Here is an 18,756-nt window from a genome sequence, read left to right on the forward strand (position 1 = left end):
CTTTCTTTTCAAAAATCCAACTTCTGAGTTGGACTTTCTTTCCAAAATCCAGCCTTCGAGTGGGTCAAACTCCCAAAATTCAACTTCATGCCATCAGACCTGCAGGTCAACCAATTGTATCAGCTTCTTTCGTTCCCTTTTAGGTTAAGGGATAAACCTAAGCCTCTTTCTGACGAGGTATTTCTTTTATCCCCATTTAGGGTAAGGGGTAATCTTGAAACATTAAATTTTCCTATAACATCCTATGGATATACAAGATTGAGAGAATTTTTTCACTACCAATTTCTATTAGCTTTCTTCTTTCCCATTCAGGGTAAGGGGCAATCCTGAAACATTATTTTCACCCATAACATCCTTTGGACATACAAAATTGAGAGGGTTTTCTACCATCAATTTTTGTTATCTCTTAAACAGTTTCTTCATACCCATTCAGGATAAGGAGATAATCCTAAAAGTGGACCATATACATTTAACTATGATGGTCTAGAGTATTTCAAAGGTTTCAGCTCTTGCTGGTCATGTATTTCAAAGGTTCCAGCGCTCGCTGCTCGTGTATTTCAAAGGTTCCAGCGCTCGTTGGTCATGTATTTCAAAGATTCCAGCTTTCGAGCTAGTCAGTCAAATCAAATCTTGCTTTCGAGCTGGTCGATCAAATAAAATTTTGCTTTTGAGCTGGTCGGTCAAATCAAATTTTGCTTTCGAGCTGATTGATCAAATCAAATCCTGCTTTCGAGCTGGTCGGTCAAATCAAATCCTGCTTTTGAGCTGGTCGGTCCAATAAAATCTTGCTTTTGAGCTGGTCAATCAAATAAAATCCCGCTTTTGAGCTGATCGGTCAAATCAAATCCTGCTTTCGAGTTGGTCAGTCAAATCAAATCCTGCTTTTGAGTTGGTTGGTCAAATCAACTCCTACTTTTGAGCTGGTCGGTCAGATCAAATTCTGCTTTTGAGCTGGTTGGTCAATCAAATCATGCTTTTGAGCTGGTCGATCAAATCAAATTCTGCTTTCAAGCTGGTTGGTCAAATCAAATCCTGCTTTCGAGTTGGTTGGTCAAATAAAATCATGCTTTTGAGCTGGGTCGGTCAAATCAAATCATGCTTTCGAGTTGGTTGATCAAATCAAATCTTGCTTTCGAGCTGGTCAGTCAAATCAAATCCTGCTTTCGAGCTAGTCGGTAAATCAAAATCCTGCTTTCGAGTTGGTCGGTCAAAACAAAATCTTGCTTTTAAGTTGGTCGGTCAAAACAAAATCCTGCTTTCGAGCTGGTCAGTCTTTCAAGATCCAGTTTTTACTGGTCGGATTTCCAAAATCTAATTTTCACATTATTTTTTCCATGTTTCAGCCCAAGATCCCATCAAAATTGATGTTGAGTAATTATTTCACAAAGGATTCTCAAACATTTTACCAATTTGTTAAAAACATTTGTTGATTCCAATATTTTACTGCATAAAAGAATCACCTCATATTATCTCTAGTAATCTTTCCTAAAAGTGAAGTTTGCTGCAAAAAAGAGCAAAATTCAAAACTTTTACTTGTTGATCAACCAAAAGGATAAAAGAAATATCCTTAGTATGATTAGCGAATAAATGTTCAATAATTTTGAAAAGCTAGAAGCAAATTGATATTAATCATAGCTATGGTGCATTTTAAAAGATGATTCTTCTGGCAAAGAAAGCAATAGAAATATTCTGAGCAATAAAGAATCCATTCAAATCTCTCAACAAAGCAAGTATAATTGATTATCTGCAAAAGGGCTCTCTTAATTATTGTCAAGTTGAAGACTATTATGCGAGTTAGACCCCTGGGGATAAAGAAGGTTTGGATCATCTCCAAGTCGAAGGAGTGTGTGACGTATCCTTCCAGAAAAAAGTTTGGATCATCGCCAAGTTGAAGGCCGATGCAATGAACCTCACGATCAGCCCTAAAAGATATTTGATTCATATTATCAAGAGATTTCAATCAAAAGAGACATCATTGTCAATTCTAAAGGAAGATCCTGATCTTCTCCAACCTGAAGGAGTGTGTAAAGTGTTCTTCTATGAAAAATTATAACATCTCTAAGTTGAAGGATGATGCGATAAAATTATCGCCAAACTCTGACGAAAGATTTCAATTCTGTCTCAAAAGGTGCAAAAAGTATACCTCAGATATCAAAATTGCCAAAAAATTGCCAAGATTCATGTTTCCTTATGCAAAATTCTTTTATCAATATCTTTTCATTACTTGCTTTCACGAAATTGAGAATATCTCTTCTCTTTTCATACAAAGGAAATTGATAGCTTCCTTGAAGAAAATCAATAGCATTAAAATTTGAATTTAACTTTTGAATCCAGGGAAGTTAACCTCATTTGGAGAAAATACTCTAGGTAAAAAGGGAATATCTTTTTGCACATACGTGCATATTTTCAAGCATTTGAATCAACTACAATTTTATCCTATTGGCAAAATTTTCTGGCTATTCAAACATGAAATAAATACTCAATGTCTATTCTGATGCAACTTGGCATTGTTTATATCTTCAAAAGAGTTGCCTCATTCTGATGAGGTATTTCTTTAAGCCCCCATCATGGTTTTCCCATTCTGCCGAAGAATTCATATTTTCGTCCTGGATGGGACTTGTTGCTGCACCCAGAATCTCGATGGGCATATTAAGAAGAGCTTGTTGGAGTTCAGCTATTGCAAGATCTGTTTTCCTAGTACTAAAAAAAAAAATTGATTTCTCAATGTGGACATTAGAAGAACCAGAAGATTGTGCTTCCAAAATTGCCTGACTGGCAATCTCATAATGGCCTGCACTATGACAAAGTTTTCCATATTGAAGCCAGCAGGTGCCAACTTCAACACCAAGATTGTTGGCACTAAATACCATCCTGGGTAAAGCTAACAAAGGTTCTCTGGCACAAAGAGATGATTGTGTATAATTTAAGTGATTCTCCCATTCTTTAACAAGTTTTGAAAATCCAGAATAATCAAGACTGAACGACCTTTCCAGAAATGAGTCATTCAGAAGAGAGTGAAAATCTTCCAGTTCCCTAAGCACGTGAAGCTTTACAACAAATGGATAGACACGTGTATAAGACTCCACTCCAGCCGTAGCCAAAGGAGCCAACAATGCTTGCTTAGATTGTGCAATTCTCTCATAAACCAAGTACTGGTCCTTTTTTTTATCAATGCCTATAAAATCTTGGCAATGCCCATCTCAAAAGAACATTACTCTCAGAGCCACTACAAAATGCCCCTTCTTTATCAGCACTAGAAAGGTATTCGTCCATCAAACCCCAGCGTCCAAGCCTCCAGGCTGCTTACACACCTTGCATACACCATATTTTCTTGTACTGGGGTAACCTGAAAATCAACCCATCCACATAGGTGATCATTGCTTGCAAGTGGCACATGTTAAGCAGACAATTGAGAGCACCAGAGTGTCATGATAGCTCTGTAAGCTTAAAGAGTATCACACAGATTAGTACTCCAAACAGTAGTTCTCTCCTTGCCCAGCACTTTCAGTCATTCACCTGCATGTAAGCATAAGCACCTGTATCCACTCCATTCCCTGCATATCTGCACATTACCTATACATGCCAGCACATTTATCATTTACCTTTCATAAAATCATAGCATGCCATTTGATCTCTTGCAGCATATCACTTGATACTTTCACAGCATATCACTTGATATTTTCACAGCATGCCATTTGATCGCTCACAACATATCACTTGATATTTTCACAGCATGCCATCTGGTTTCTTACAGCATATCATCAGATTTCTCACCATATGATCTCTTACAGCATATCACTTGATATTTTCACAGCGTATCCCTGTACTCTTTACAGCATATCCCTTGATTCTTTACAGTATATCACTCGATTCTTCACATCACTTCTGTATTTTGCTTTAGCTTTATATGCATTCATAGCACTCTCTGCGTGTTTTGTTGTAGCTCCTTATGCATTCATAGCATTCCCATGATGATGTAGCTTCTTATGCATTCATAGCATTATCTTAATCTACTGTAACTCCTTAGGCATTCACAACATTCCCATAATGTTGTAGCTTCTTATGCATTCATAGCATTCTCTTGATCTGCTGTAACTCCTTATGCATCCATAGCATTCCCTTGATCTGCTGTAGCTTCATATACACTCGCAGCATGCCCAGGTTCTGTTGTAAGCTTCATTTTGTGCATTTCTTCATTTAGCATAAGCATCACACTTAGGTAGATGCATATGCACTTCTTTATTAGCATAAGCATCACACTTGGGTAGATGCATATGCATTTCTTCATTAGCATAAGCATTGCACTTAGGCAAATGCATATGTATTTCTTCATTTAGCATAAGCATTGCACTTAGGCAAATTCATATGCTTTCTTCATTAGCATAAGCATTGCATATGCATTTTCTCATTAAGCATAAGCATTTCACTTAGGCAAATGCATACGTATTTTTTCATCAGCATAAGCATTGCATCTTTACATATGCATATGTATTTCCATTATAGCATAAGCATAACCATATGTATATTAGTTTTAACATAGCATTTTCAATTCCTTTTTGTATTTTTCATTTCTTTTGCCTCGTGCTATCTTGTATTTGCAGGGAAGCATGGAAGACACTAATTTCTTTTCCTAGATTAGAGAATTTTCATATTCAATTTCAATTTAAGATTGTAATAATTTCATATTAATGAGAATTTCTACTTTTCTATTTAGATTAGAATGCATGAGCATTTAGTTGCACTTTAAATGCTCATAATTATTTGTGACATTTTATTTTATTTTATTTTTCAAAAAGCACTATGGTATAACATGAATGGCACGTGCACCATTCTAATAAGCAGTAAATAACCCTAAGTAAATGATTCGCATTTATGACCATAGTCAAAATGCAAACAATACTTAGGATTTTTATCTTTTATGGAATAAAATTTGACCTACACTTTAGGTCTTTTCTGAAAAACATCATATTCTCAAAATGTATTTTCTCCTTTTATCAGAATTAAAAGTAAAGATTAAATCAAGATGTAGTTTTTACCATAGTCATAAATATATAGAAATTTAATCTTGCTTTAATTTTATAAATGCACAAAAATTTTATTTTATTCTTTCTTGGAATTTAAATGAAGATTAATTTAAAATATATTTGTGACCATAGTCATGAATATATTAAAATTTAATCTGATTTCAATTCTATTAAAGAATGAAATTTGCTTTTAAAATTTCAATTTTAAACAAATTCTTTCAAATGCATTCATCATTTAAGGTAGAGTTGCATCATGATTTGCCATCTTTTTCAAAGTCTTTCAAGTTATTTTCAAAATTCCAAGTGATTTTCGAAATTTCTTTTTCCATTTTCAAGAGTTAAATTCAAAAGTTGTTCTGAAATTGAATTTCAACTTCAAATTCAAAATCATTTTCAAAATCCAAAGTAAATTCAATTTTGATTTCAATTTCCATTTCAATTTCAACTTTCCAATTCAAAATTCCATATCAAAAGTTAATTTCATTTTAAATTCTATAAAGGCACCAAAAAATTATTTTATTCTTTATTTGAATTCAAATATAGATTATATTATAATACATCTGTGACCATGTCATGAATGTATTATAATTTTAATCTTATTTCAATTCTCCTAAAGAATAAAATATCCTTTTCAATTCCAACTTTTAAATTCTTTCAAGTCATTCATCATTTAGGATAGAATTGCATTTCTTTTCAAATTATTTATCAAATTCCAAGTGATCTTTGAGATAAATTTTCAAACCCAGTTTTCATCTAATTTTCCAACTCTTATTTACAAATTCAAATTCATCTTTTAGTCTCAATTATATCTTATTTCAAAATTCAAAATTCAATTTCCAAATTCATTTTTAAGTTCAAAATTCAATTTCAAAATCAATTCAATATTCCAATTTCAAAGTTCAATTCAACTTTGAAATTCCATTCTGTTTTCCAATTCTATTTTGAATTCCAATTTCATTTCAAAGTTTAAATCTCAATTCCAATATCAATTATAATTCCAAATCTCATTTTCAATTTCCATTTCACTCCAAATTCCAAGTTGGATTCAAATTCCACTTTTCGAAATCAAGTTCAACTTTTTGAACCATTTCTTCAAAGATGTTTTCAAACTTATTTCAAAATCACTTGGAAAAGTCCCAAAATTTCTGAAGCATTTCTCAAAAAGCATACATCTTTGCATTTTCATTACATAAGCATGATTTAATGTGCATTTTAGGATTTCAGAATAATTACTTAGATACACTTTAGGCAAAGCAAAAGACATGAATTCTATCCTTGGTTTGATTACCCCTGGTAAAGGCGCCAGGAACGGTTGAACCTCGTACCGATGAGCGAATCTCGTCACTCTATTATTTTCCCGCAAATATTTCAAAAACGGAGGCAAGTAAATTCTTAAAATATCTTTTCAAATAAAGGTCAAGTGAGACCTTGCAAAAGAGTTTTTTTTTTCTTTCTTTCTTTCTCTTCTCTCTTCTTTCTTTCTTTTTCCCCTTCGAAAGGGAAAAGGGCGAGAAAGGAAAGGAAAAAGAGAGAAAAAGGAAAAAGAAAAAATTTGCAATGATCATAGCACCACCATTGCGCCACCAACACGGTGGTCCATGGAACAAAATTTGCCAACCACAACTACCATTTTCATCGGGTTTTTCGAAGCCCCTTATCTACTGGTTGCAACCCCATTGCAGTGAGGGTTGCCGCTTTGGTGACTTTTTTACCACAGTCATCGGGTGGTTGCATGATAATCGATGCCTCATTGACCTTGCCACCTTCTAGCACCACCTTGCTTGCTCTGCCATTTCCTTCATCAGACTTGCCCCATGGTGTAAACTCTGCACACACATATAACCCGCTTGCTTTGCCACATCCTGACTGCCGGTAAGTACTCATACCATCTTGAAGACTTTGATGTAGGTTCTCACTACAACAATTCGTATATTTGTATGGCCTTAATTCATGCATTAGAATAGCAAACTACATATGTTTATAAGTTTTATGTTATGAGCTTTTACACTCAATTTATGAGTTTTTCCTATGATTACATGCTTTCATATATAGTTATGAGCTTTCACATGTGGTTGTGAACCTTTGCACATATTTACTAGCTTTTGGCATGCAATTATAAAGTTTTGCATATATTTACTAGCTTTTGCATTTGATTACGAACTCTTGCATATATTTACAAGCTTTTGCATGTGATTATGAACTCTTGAGCTCTGATTTGCCTACTTTCATGCGATTACAAATTTGGGGTACGACAATGCACCAGGTTATGGAAAATCACACACACACACACACACACACACGCACACACACACTAATTTTAGAATCGCTTTCACCGACGAACTACTCATACAAGCTAAAGGCGTTAGAGCAACATTGAATGGGTCGGGTACATATGAATGGTTCACAATATGATTGTTACCCTAATAAGGTACCTGAGCTATTAAGCTCTTATTTGCCTACTTTCCTGAGGCATGTAAAAGGATAAGTCCCTATAATAAGATAACCTGATAACTCATTCAGTTTACTACTTTGGAGATGGTAGGGGTGCAACCTTAGTGACAACTTGTGTATTTTGGGAGCAAAATATCACTTTTGGTCTCCAGTTACTCGAAGGTTAAGGGGCTGGTCTACCAATATATATCCTAGGTGGTAGAACCTTGTTCTTCTGCAGAAGTATAGGATGCATCCTCTTAGTTTATTTCCTTGCCTTGAGAGAATTCTCGCTCGATCGTTATATCATCCTTTTTGGAATAACAAATTCAGTCAGTCATTCAGGGTATTCAAAATACATGGCATAATAAACCCCTGAATGAACTCAAACTGTCGCTATGCATTGAGTCATGCGCATACCAATAGGAAGGCTAAATATCAAAATAATGACCTCTTATTCACACTATTAACGGGAATAGAAAACATGCCATGTTAATATGAAACATAGATTATTGTATGTTATCCATATCACAACCTCTTTAGTGAGTCACTATATTGGCAAGATTTGGCAAAAGGGTACCAGTTATAGCACAGGTTGGTATTACCCAATGGTTTCACAAATACATGGTAAATACATATTATGATTGCATGATTTAATACATGTTGCTTATCATGTTTGGTTTTATTCCCTATAATTATGCTTTGTTGTCTTTCCTACTAGACTTTCATAAGTCTGACCTATTTTACGAGAATATAGGTGATGCATAGCTGCTGAAGGAGATGGCATGATGATGTGGCGATATCATGTATTCACTCATGTATGTTCACTCTTTAGTGAGTCTTTCCTGAGCATGTTTTTGGATGTTTTAAATGTGAACTTTTGTATGAAACTATTTCAATTCAACTTTTTAGTTTGAACAAATGTATGTTTGAATGTTTGTGTGGAGATTCATATCCAAATCCAATCCATTTGGGGACCCAATCATTTTAGTTGAGTACTTCACTTGTAACCCACCTAAGGTTTGCTAACTTAGTTCTTTCGAACAATTTTTCATTGTTCTATTAACTTGACTATGAAAGGATCTATTTTTTAAAATTTTAAAATTTTTCTTATTTTTACAAGTTAAAATTTTTTAGGCGTTACACCTCTTCTTCAACTTCCTTTTTCCATCTTTAGAGAGGCACTTAAGACCCCTTTCACGCCCTTCCTTGCTCTCTAAAATTAGTATGGGTGCCCCAAGGGTGGTTCCCACCAAGTCTTCAACTCCATTTTAGGAGGGGCATCCCATGAGTGAGCCCCACTTGGTCTTCATTGCTATAATTAGATGGTGGCGCCCCATGAATGAGTCCCACAAGTTCCAACACTTGAAGTATTGGATCAGGATCTGGGTCTTCAAGAATTGGATTTGCATCATATTTCAGGAGTAGGTGGCTATAAAATAGTGTAGATCATATGAAATAGGCATAGCTGGGCATGTTCATCTCCTATTTAAGAATATTCCTGGGGTTGTATCTCAGCACCCATTCATTATTTTTTAATGTGTAAAGTATCGTTGGAAATATATTTTCATTTAGAATTTGTGTGTTTCTTTGGGTAAAAAAATAGTAGCAAGTTCTGTCACTGATCTTTGATCAAATCTTGGTTTTCAGGATTCCTTTATTTTTCAAAAAATTCTTGCAAAAACCTAGTTTTCTTTGGATCAGATCTTGGTTTTAGGGTCCTGGAACCCCATAGTTTCCATATCTGTGTTTTCTTTTTGTACTTGAATGATTGTTTCATGTGTTTGGATCTGGATAGGCCTTTCAGATAAAGGCCTCATTTTGGATCCAATATTTGATCCATTTATAGATTCTAGTTTCCTATAAGAAAACATTTTCTCATAAAACCTTAGCATTTTGCATGCTTATTTTCTTGCTCTAAAGATAGAAACCCTAGGTAGACTTGGTGTTTTCTTATTTGTTTTAGTCTTAGAGAAAATAACCTAGAAATCCTTATAAGAGAAATTATACCTCACTTAGATTTTACTAAAAAAATATAAACCTCCAAACAAGTTAGAAAAAATCACTTTGCTTGAGACCTTGTTTGCTTCAAATGTGTTCTTCAATATTTATCCTTATTTTCTTAGGATTTTAATTTTTGATGTAAAACCTGCAAATTTTTTATAATTATCAAAATAAATAAATGTTAAAATTCTTCAAAATAAACACGGTAACATGATATAGGGTCAATCCAAATGGATCTTGAATCCAAACAAGATCAAATAGATCCACTATTTGGATTCAGATACAACGTATGAATTTGGATACAATATATGGATTCGGATCTGGGATGGATCCAAAACCCAATTAGAATTCAAATGGATCTTAATGGATCCAAATGTGGTAAAACTTCAATCAAAATCCAAAAACGTAGTTAGAAAGTTTAGAAGATCTAAAATATAATTTTTGATCCAACTCATATTTGAGATTCATTAAAAAATAAATTTGTATATAAAAGAATTAATAAAGACCCATAACGCAACAAAAGGTGAAGTGGTGTTATGGTAAGAGGTATTGTCTAGTTATGAGTCAACCTGAGTTCAAATCTCATTATCCATATACATAGATTTTAGAAAAAGGATGTGTCTTTTTGTCAAAAATGTCATTTTTGGGATTTCGACCAAACGCTAGAAGAAAATAAGAAGAGTAAGGTTGCAAGGGTACGCAATGAAATATACAACGGTGCATTGGTGAGGTTCGTTGCCTCTAAGGGTGGAGAACTTTTGTTCGAATCCCCTTATGCTTCAGAAGTTTTGCCAAAACTTCATTTTGTAAAACTCATCAAACTGTTAAAAGAGGATAAATGAATTAACGTTGCAAAAATATGCAACGAAACAAGCAATAGCGCACTAGTGGGGCTCGTTACCCCTTAGGGAAGAGAACCCTGGTTCGAATCCCCCTATGCGTCAGGATATTTTGCTAAGAATACCTTTATAAAAAAATTTGAAATTTAAACTGTGTAATAACTCCTCCATTAAGAAGACCTTAAAGGGGAAACTCATTTTTTTGGAAAGAAGGTAGAATGAATGGACGTTCTTGGAAACCCAACCGTTCAAATGGGAAGGGCCCCTTCCCACGATTTTCGAAATAGGAAGGGGGAGGTTTCAAAACAAGGGAAATAAGAAGCTTCCCAAATTTTAAAATTGGAGGGGGAGTTTCAAGACCTCAATTAAGGATTTTGAAAAATCCGCCAAACGTCTACAAGAGGTCAAATGAAATTTTGTTACAAGGATATGCAACAAAATTGAATATGGCGCATTGGTGGGGCTCATTACCCCTTAGGGAGGAGGACTCCGGTGCAAATCCTCATGTGTGCCAGATTCTTTTTGTCAAAGAAATCCAACTCAAATCATCTTAACTTTTTGTAACTCCTTAATTAAATCTGTGTTAAAGAGGTAAGCACGGTTTCAAGAAGGAGGCTAGGCAGTTTTCCCTAAAAAAAAACCCAACAAAAATCGTTGGGAAGTGGAATTGTTTTGGGAAAGACCTCCACCCCCTACGAAATTTGAAATGAATGGGGAAGATTACAAGAAGGCTTCAATGAGGGTGGCAGTTTCAAGAAAGAAAAAAATGGAAGGTTGAGAGGGGTTTACAATAAAATGATTTTTTTGAACTCACCTCCCTCCCTCTTTCACGTCTTCTCCATTTTCGCCACTGCCATCATCATTTTCCTCTCTCACATTTTCTTCTCCCAGCCATTTGACCATCATCATCATCCCTCTTTCACGTTTCCTCTACTTCCGTTTTCTGTCACTACCATCTCCTTCCTCTCAGTTGCTTGAGGAAGCCGGGCCGAATAGAGCAAGGGGAAGCAAGGGCTACTATTTTGCCGATTTTGTTGATTTGTATCTTCAACAAGGTAAGGGCATGCTCTCTCTATGTATGTGCGTAGGGCCATGGGACACCTATATGTATTAGACTACTCAGATATATGTACCATGATACATATAAAACTTTTAGCATGTTTTACCTGAGTGTAATGGTGTATATATCTCCTTTGGAAAATATATTGAAAATATATGCATGTCATATAAACTGGGTTAGCATATTACCTACGCATATATAATTTATCACGAATCTGCATATTTCTGGATATTTGATGTATTTCGAATTGGTGTAGTGATGTAGCTTAATAGATTATCGTATTTCATATGCATATAGTCATTATAACAAACTTGCATAGTAATTCCCTATTAACTAGGTGAAGGCACAAGTATGATCAATAGATCTGCATATAGTCACCACATCGAGATATCCTATTCCAGCATATAGACAACTCCTGTAATTGTTGCAGCCGTTTTTAGCTAGAAGAGATAGATCTGATCACATGATATTCACGTACTACATTGAAATAGCATCCTCCCACATACACATGATTTATATATAGATCGCATCTTAATTTGTTTACATGATGGGTTAGATGAGGGATTTTGTGGTTGTGCAGATCAGATTTCACGATTTGTACACACACACCATTGAAACAATCAGAAAATAGTTTCAGGTTGCTGCCCTTATGCGGGTGCCACCACACAACACCATCCGGGTACTTGCAGACAAGGTCGGCCCAACCCCAACTTGCACCTTGTCCGGGTACGCAGTAGCACACTGCAGCCATACGGGTGCTTAATGCAAGGGTCTAACGAACCCCGACCCTCTGCTTCTTAACTGGTGCTTTACGACCATGATAGTGGGAGCTGGTTATGTTTTTCAATGTGTGGCTGAGATTTCTTCTTGTTGAATAACCTGAGTTAAGTTAGGAAATAAAACAATTAGTGGGTAGTTCAGTGTGTACGATTTTTCCTTGGTGATACCTGCAAGTTCCCTATTGTGGTAGGTGAAAGGTCTATTGGGATCATATCTTAGCCATTTCATATGCCAAAAACACGCTGAAATAAACGTGAATTCACTATGAGTATGATTTTGTCAAGAAACGAGTTTCCTAATTCCAGAGTCACCAAAGGTGACTCTGAAGAATCGACCTCGATACTAGTCAGATTTTGATGTTTTTGGACTTTCTAGAAAGCTAAGACACATATCTACAACTTTGTTGTTGAGTACTTGACACGATTCTGTAACGCCCCAACTTTTTATAGTGAAAATTTTGGAGTAAATTTTTTTTTTTTGAAATAGCGGAAGTGTGAAAAACACAAGTCGGGTGCATTACAGGGTAAAACAGAGAAGTACTAAACATACCATTCATTAATTTAAACATTAATGTCATTAATTACATCCCATAACAGAAATGTAAATCTACTAATCAGAGTTCAAACATAAAATACTGAATAAATGAGATCTCTTGGCTTTATCCAAAACGACACCCCGATGCTCCAATTAGTTGCTACCTGAAAAACATTTAAAGCAGAAGGGTCAGACTCCCCTGTTTGCGTAAGAAGCATTATATTTATATGTGGTGCTCAGTGACCTGTGTACAAATATGTGCAAGTACTGCAAATATAACTAGCATGGAAGTTTATAACATTCTAAGAAGATGATTATGCTTTCTAATTCATGATACAGTGCAAAGGATGACTGAACTAGAAGTATATTTATCCACCTTAGTACAAGTTGTAGATTCCACAAGTTTTATTAAAGTCAACTCAACAGAATGTAATTCTTCAGAGATAAGTTTCTAGTCAACTTAAATTATTTAATGTTTATCTTACTCTTACCCTGTGGGTACGCACAGGCATAGACCTCGTAGCGGACCGAGACCATACGGGGGTCTATTATTTAATAACCTGTATGACTAGCCGTACGGATATCCAAAGGGGACGGTCAGTGACCGAGAGAGAACTCTCCAGTGGCTAGAACAAAAATTAGGATGCACCCTGTACTTCTGCAGAAGACTTGGATCTACCACCTAGGACATACTGGTAGTCCTGGTCCCCTAACTTCGTGGACTGGGGACCGGGTGAGACGCCTAGCTCTCACAAGAACAAGAATGTCCACGAAACTTGTACCACTGTGATCATTGCAAAAATTTTCCTCTTGTAATATTCTCTCTCTTCCCTCTCTTTTCCTTTCTAACCTCTTATTTTCCTCCTTTTTGAAGGGAGAAGGATAAAAGACGGAAAGAAAGAGAGAAGAGAAAAGAAAGAAGAGAAGAGGAGCTCTTTTGCGGGTCTCACTTGACCTTAATTTTGAAAATATTTTGAAATAACTCGCCTCCGTTTTTGAAATATTTGCGGGAAAACTGGGAGAAGGGATCCGCTCGTCGGTACGAGATTCGACCGTTCCTGGCGCCTTTACCAGGGGTAATCGAACCAAGGGTCGAATTAATGCCTTTTGCTTTGCAATGATTTTTTCTAAGTATTTATCCTAAGTCTAAAATGCACAATGAATCATGCTTGTGCAAATGCAAAGATGTATGCTCTTTTTGAAAATATTTTGAAGAATTTCCAAGTGAATCAGATAAAGTGAAGAAATGTTTTCTAACTTAGAACTTAAGATTTGAAGTTCTAAGTTTTTAGAATAATCAGAGCCTAGGAAAATGAATTTGGATCTTTGAGAGGAATGATCTTAAAACTGAAAGAAAGAAAATTTCAAAGTCATAAATGGACTTTGAATTTGGAAGTTTGAACTTGGATGAATATTTGGAATGAAATTGAATTCTAACTTTGAAGTTTTTTTGAAGTTAGAAGGAAATGTGGGGGATCTAAAGGAATTGAGGAATGGGACTTGGAACAGTTGGAATTTTAAGATGAAATCCGAATCCGAATTCTGGATTCTGAATAGAGTTTTGAGTTGATTTTTTGGATTTAGGATCTGAAATAGGAACTTTTGTTTGAATGAAAAATGGGACTGGCTTTGAGAATTGGAATTCAAAGTGGAATTTGGACTTGGAATTTTGAATGAAATTAGATTCAAGATGTGGAATCCAAGAAGGTATTTGGATCTGAAATCTGAGATCCGAGATAAGATTGGACTTTGGATCCTAAGATGGAATTGGATCTGAAGTTTGAGATCCAAAGTAGAATTGGATTCTGGATCATAAACTGGACTTGGATCTGAAATCCGAGGTCCGAGGTGAATTGGGTTCTAGATCCTAAAGAATGGATTTTGGATCTGAAGTCTGAGATCCAAAGTAGGGTTGGATTCTGGATCCTAAGAATTGGAATTGGGACCTGAATCTGAGATCCAATGGTAGAATAGGTTTCTGGATCCTAAGAATTGGAATTTGGATCTGAATCTGAGATCCAATGGTAGAATGAGGATCTGGATCCTAAAAGAAATTTGGACCTATAATCGGAGATCCAAAAGTGTAATAAGGATTTGGATGGATTTTGGATTTGGTTTATGAAAAGTCCAAATAGGACCTTTAAAGACGGATCTGGGTTTTAGAAACCCAAATTTAAACTTGAGATTCGAATCCAAACCTTGATTGAAGATAAGGGGATGAACTTGGTTTTTGAAATCAGGAGATAATTTAAATTGAACTTTGAATTTTGGATTTTGATTTGAGCTGAAGTTTTGAATATGAAATGATTTTGAAATTTCAAAGTCAAATTGGTCTTTGAAATTGAATTCTTGAATCTTTATAGAATTGGATAAGATCTGATGAAGAAGAAGAAACACTTTGAATTTTAAAAAGGAAGTTTTGAAAATATGATGCAGTTCTACCCTAAGTGATGAATGAATTTAAATTTTGAAATTAGATTTTGAAAATTGTATTTCATTCTTTACATGAATTGAAATAAGATTGAAGATATAATACATCCTTGACTATGGTCATTGAATGTATCATATAATAATCTATATTAAAACTCAGGTGAAGAATGAAACATATTTTGTGCTTTTATAGAGTTTAAAATGGAATTAACTCTCAACATACCCTGACTATGGCCATTGGTATATATATTGAATTAATTCTAAGTTAAGCTCTGATAAAAGGTGAAATATTTGAAGAATATGATGATTTTTGAAAGAGGATCCAGTGTGGATCTAGTATTATTTCATAAAAGATAAGAATACTAAGTCTTGTTTACACCCCGACTATGGCCGTTGGTGTAAATCATCAACTTAGAATTAACTTACCTTTTATGAGATGGTGCACGTGCCATTCGTGTTTCACCATTGTGGGAATTTGAGAAATGAAGAAAAAAATGCATGAAAACAAGCAAATCATGATTTTACAATGCTCATTCATTCTACCTAAGGCAGGAAATGTAAATTTTTATTCCAATCTAACTATTACAATGGATAAAATCAAATGTACAACCCTAAGTGATGATATCTTTTCCATATTTCCTGTAAAATAACCAGGTTAGTAAAAGGGAAGATCATATATATATGAAAATTAAATGATGGAAATGATAAAAGGATGGAAAAGATATCTATATACTTACATGCATATATATACATACATATATATAGGTATATTCACATAAATATATATATCAATGTATAGGCATATATACATATATATACATATAGAGATATATTCAATGGAGAGATGTGCTGAGGGACAGATTATGTCCAGGGTGCTGCAAGCAACCCCTTTCAGTAATGAAGGCAGTTTGTGATAAATAACAAAAAAAAGTGAGGTACATGATGTCAGAAAAATGTGAATTTCTAGGTGCAGCAGTGAAGGTGTTCATTTCAGCTGGTGACAGCAGCTGGTGGAAGAATGCTGATGATGGGTTAAGAATAGGGCTAATGTAGATGCACAGAAATTCTGTGTAGCAGGGAGGCTGCAAATCATGTTGGCAAAGGTAACAGTAGTACGTGGAAGTGCAGGTACCACGGCCCAACTGCTGTATAAGTCGAGCAGTGAAATGGAGAAAGTTTAAGGTGGTCGATGAGGTGGGCATGTATGGAATATAGTGAGAGACAGATGGATATTTGAATGACCAACACAGGAGTGCCTAACCTGATGCAAATGTTAATAAACGAACCATCAAATAAATTGATAAATCAAATTCAGCGGGTGGATAACTCGAATTGCCAAATCAATTTATCACAACATATTCTCCTGGCGAGCCTCCTTCAGCAGCAACAAATCGACCATCAACGGCATCGTGACAATGTATGATGGCTGCATTAATACAATGAATGTAGAGGAATTGATACTAATGACATATACTGTAAGATGAGAAAAAGAAAACTTTCCAATTTACTACCATTTGATATACTTGCAATTTTCCTCACATCAGGAGAAAGGAACAGTTATACCTCCACTTGAAATGGTTTATGATATCTAAAAGGAGATATTGAGAGGTTTGGTTCATATAAAAGACTTGATCAGCTAATCCTCCAAACTCCAGATGGTTTCTCCTCTTCGTAGTGACAAGTAGCCTTCCAATGAAAGAAAAATTTTTGACAGATGGAGGCAACTAAAATTTCCATTGAGTCGGCCTGGGCCTAATGAGGCTTAGATGAACAACCGATTGTCAAGTTAGACATTGGACTTGCTGAGGTTCAATAAGCAAAAAAAAAAAAAAAAAAAAAAATGCAATAAAGCAATATGGAATAGCTGTTATGATGCTACAGGAGGTTTAAACAGGTCCAGATTAAAAAATTTTGAAATCTCATATCTATAACACATCAGATTTGTACATAAAGTGGATGATGCTTAGGTAAACAATCAGATCAAATCACATACCATAGACAAGAATCTGTCAAATGTTCTATGCTAACAGTAGAACATGAATATTATACAGCGGAATACCAAACATAGATGTTATATTGCAAAACTGAAATGATATGTGGTGACTCAGCGGAAGTCATAGCCATGAAAATTACAACTAAATGTAAAACAGGAAAGAAAAATACAGAACACCAACAAGAGGTTGCAGAAACTGGCGAAGAGAATCCTCAATGCTTGGGATTGGTCCTCACTGCTTTCTTTGTCACCCAGTAATAGATCTATAAATATTTCGGATATGCTTTCTCTTCATATAGCTCTCTAATTGAAGATATCTTTCACATGGCTCTTCTTGAAATTTCTCAACACTCAAAGTGCCAGAGTCATCTGTATCTGCAACCTTGAAGATATTTGAAATATCTTCCATGATTTTATATTGACGTGCTGTAGCACAGTCCCCAATTACACATACATAGTCACATCCCTTGACTTTCAGCCATGGATTTATAGCAAAAACCCATCTATCATACTGACCAATTTGATCCATGAAATCTCATTATGACAGGACAGGCTCCAATACCTGTAGACCAGATTATCTTCTCATATGGAATTGATGATAACTCTTTCTTGCCCTTACTCTTCATATTGATGGACTTGTCAGTTACTTCAACAACTCGATACCCTATTTTCACATCAATATCATCTCTCTGGCACTTTTGCTCCGCAAATGTGCTGACTCTTTTGTCAAACATGTTCAAACTACGATCTCCAGACTGGACAACTGTTATTTTAACCAAGTTTTGGATAACAGGGTATAACTTCACCAAATCCTCACAGACAAAGTCATACAATTTTGCAGCAAACTCCACCCCAGTGAGACCTCCACCAACAATAAAATGAAAAATAACTTTCCTTTCTTCTTCACTTAGATTTGGAAGGTGAGCAACATTTAACCTTTATTCTAAAAGAAAACTAACTACACCTCTATTGCCAACTACAACATCACATAATGAACGGATGAGCATTAACTCAATATTCTTGTCACTAGCCAAATTTTTTTTAGAAAGAACCAATCAAATAGCACATGCAGGAGCATAAAATACAGGTGATATTAAAAAAAAAACAAAATATCAGCTGGAACATAAAGCATGTAACAACATTTACAACACTGTAGGAGACATGTATAAATTGGATTCCACACATAAAACAGGAAACTAGAATTAGCATGCCATACCTGGTGCCATCTAATGTTCTGATAAAATGTGTAACCCCCTTGGTTAACATGAGAATCAAAGGGATAAACACGTTGAACTGAAAAGCCTAAAGTGTAGGATAATAAGCAAAATGTGTAATGCATTTAAGATAAAAACCTTACAAATGCAGTGAGCCATGACTGTGATAAATGACAGATAACTATGTTGGATGCTGTTGTGCTGAATCAAAGATGCAAAAAAAAAAAAAAAAAAAGTTGATGGGTGCCACATAAAGCCACCGCTGATGCAAGGGCATGTAGATATGTGTTGTTATGAAACATTAAGAAATGCATACCGTGAGATAATCACATGTGATAAAAAAAAATGAATAAAATATGATAGGCATACCGACGAGTACGATGAAGGAGATAAATGCGATAAAATAAAAATGAAGGCAGAAAAGAAAAAAAAGAAAAAGAAAAAATAA

Source organism: Nuphar pumila, chromosome 12, assembly GCF_984573655.1.
Source record: "Nuphar pumila chromosome 12, dmNupPumi1.hap1.1, whole genome shotgun sequence".
Classification (NCBI taxonomy): Eukaryota; Viridiplantae; Streptophyta; class Magnoliopsida; order Nymphaeales; family Nymphaeaceae; genus Nuphar; species Nuphar pumila.